At 32.0% G+C, this 2,980-nt stretch overlaps 1 long non-coding RNA gene across 1 annotated transcript; it reads left to right on the top strand.

Annotated features, from left to right (window-relative positions):
• The first annotated feature begins 868 nt into the window (after nt 1-868).
• Nucleotides 869-2,980, top strand: LOC115244334. Its single transcript, XR_003885362.1, has 3 exons — nt 869-2,550; nt 2,649-2,820; nt 2,920-2,980. It is a non-coding gene; the product is annotated as an uncharacterized LOC115244334 (long non-coding RNA).

The raw sequence follows: 2,980 nt of genomic DNA on the forward strand, positions 1-2,980 counted from the left end.
CATCCTTGTGCTGTCTGGGTAGTGTACGGCTATCATTTACTCTTCCTCAGGACATCCAGAGGAGATCCGAGGATTAAAATAGGATATCCTCAGGATATCCTACATGTATGTCCTGGATGCCCTTTGGACGTCCTAAGGACATCCTTGTGCTGTCTGGGTACTATATGATCATTTTTCGCAAAATTACATACATTTAAATTTCATCATTTTTTTAATTGGTTCGAAGTAATTCTTTAATTTTATCGAAGAATGTATTTGAACAGCAAAATTAAATTAGTTAGATTATAATATATCCACACCATATTTTCATTGAAACTATAGCAGAATTGTTGTGTCTGTCCTTTGTCTTTATATTGGGAGTTTCATTGAGAAAAACAGTTTTACGATTTCGATAAAGGCCCTTGATAAGAATCTAATGGAAAGATACGGAGAGGATAAGCGAACAAAACTTTTCTGATATTATTATAATATTATATATTTTGACATGCTTTGTTTTATTAATAGCTTTTATTGAAGTAAAAAATTTTTTGTCCGATTCTGCTTGTACATGTCGTCGTATGCATTTTATATTTATTAGATCGATGTAAATAAGCTTGTACACATAATTGAAGGAAATAATAAAAAAAAAAGAAAAAACAACCAGGGATAAAAGATGTTCGAAAATATTAAAATCAATATTTTTAAAAAATCGAAAAATTATATTTATAATTTCTCTAGTAAGAGAGAAAATTTTTTCTTATATAATCAGTTCTTTTTCCCTTATAAGATTTATATTTTGTTTCACAATCTAACACGCGGTCTAAACTTATCTATATATTGGCTCTAAATTTTTACTATTTCAGACAATAGTAATAGAAAGGTACAGGCATAAAATACGAAACTGATTTTATCAAATCGATACTAATCATTTCTTCTTATAGCTTGCATTATATATTATTATATATTTAAATTCATATCGAGGTGTTGACCTCAATGCGATAATAATAAGTGGATTAAGAAGTCAATGAGCAATATACTTGCGCGTAAACTATAATCGTATAAATAATAATCGTGGATAAGAAGTAATACAAACATTTGTTAATTTTTTTCTATCACAGATGCATTTTATTTTTCACACTGGTTTATTGTTAAATTATAATATAATTGTGTTGATAAAATGCTCTCTAAAATACAACAACCCAAAATCGCGATATATAATTTCTACGAGAAATTTTACAATGTAAACAGCTACGCACCCGCTATTTCCTATCTTTTCTTGTTTTGTGATCGATGGAAACCTTAATTCTACATTTGTATGTGTGTCCACGGGTGGGTCGGGGATGCGATTCATGTCCAGTATTTCATTACACTGTAATTTATGTATATCACTTTTATTGTTAATAAATAATATGCAGTTACAGATTGTGTTTGTGCAAAGTACCGTTGTTTCCTCCATTTTTTCTGTTTCCTGCGGAATCGTATCGACTATTAAACTTAATTATAGTAATATTTTGTCATATTTTACAGAAACATTTTGTTTAGTGCAGAGATAAAAATACATTGTACACACCCGCACAAACAATATATGCACGTGCGTGCGTGTAAATGTATTAGCGAATAAAACATGCGTATTTGGCAAAAGATGATTTATTATCCCGATTTTTATTAATAGATTTTAAATTCCAAATTGTAAAAAATTTTAAATATTGTCACTTGTGGTACTTAAACTATGCTTAATGTTTGTTTGTCCAATATATCTAAGATTGTGTATGTTTTATGCAAAAGCTTTGGGGTAAGTTATAGTCTTTTCATGTTTTTAATAAAGCTTTTCTATATTGACATTACGATTTACCTACCTATATCAATTAAGTGTTCGTGAAATAAATAATTCTTTGTCGCATGGCAATTTGTAATTTAAATTAAGGTAAATATTCACATTAGGTCAACTCCTTCAAAAGTCAATGACCTTGACAACATATATCAAGGTCATTGACTTTTGAAGGGATTGATCTAATGTGAATATTTACCTAAATTAATATTGCAAAATTATTTTACAGATAACGTTAATGCTTATAATGGAGCCACGGGTAACAGCAGCAGGTCGAGTGTTTCCTCCATCGAAAGTACCTCTGAATCGCATGGAAAGCTCAACATACAGCAAAGCATCGTGGAAGTGCATTTGCCACCTCGCCATATAATACCAGATGTAATAGCCGATAAACCGATGTCACCGTCACCGCTTTCGCCAGCACTATCTGCATCAATATTTACACCGACATCAATACTAACTGTGTGAAAATCGGCACCAATACTTTTTACCCTGAAATCAACATCAGCATATCTATACCGTGAAATCAACCTGAAATCAACATCAGCTATCTATACCGAAATCAGCACCCGCATCACCTGCATTAGCTTCATCGAAGATACCTTCAACGCCTTCATCATCACCTCCACCACCACCGACGCCAATAGGACCTATTCCGCCGCTCCAAACTCAAAAATCTGCGCCCTCGACATTTTCCACATCCAATAAAACGGAAGTTTACAAAAGTATTAAATTCTTTAATGGTGAGTTATGATCAAATTTTAACTTTTTGTCTTAAATATTTTAAATAATTGCTCTCAATAATTTGTATTATTGACATTGTTTTACTTGATTATAAAAGGCACTTGCGGTCAAGAAGAAGTTCAAAAAAAGCTCAAGTTTGTCTTAACGATGTTCCGAGAGAAGAAAGCGAATTCTTCTCTCAGCAATGATATGCGTGAGATTTGAGTGAATCAATACTCGACCTCTCGCGAAATTCAAACTTGGTTGGCGGCCAAAGGGTTCTCGGAGAAGTACATTGACTCCAATCTATCAATCAATTTATCAATGAATCTATTAATCAATCAAACTATCAATCAATTTATCAATCAATCAATCAGTCTTACTTGCAGAATTTGCAAACAATTGGAAAATATGAACGGCATGGAATTATTTAATTTATCGCGGCGACGA

This window comes from Formica exsecta, unplaced genomic scaffold (assembly GCF_003651465.1).
Source record: "Formica exsecta isolate Colony F162 unplaced genomic scaffold, ASM365146v1 scaffold121, whole genome shotgun sequence".
Classification (NCBI taxonomy): domain Eukaryota; kingdom Metazoa; phylum Arthropoda; class Insecta; order Hymenoptera; family Formicidae; genus Formica; species Formica exsecta.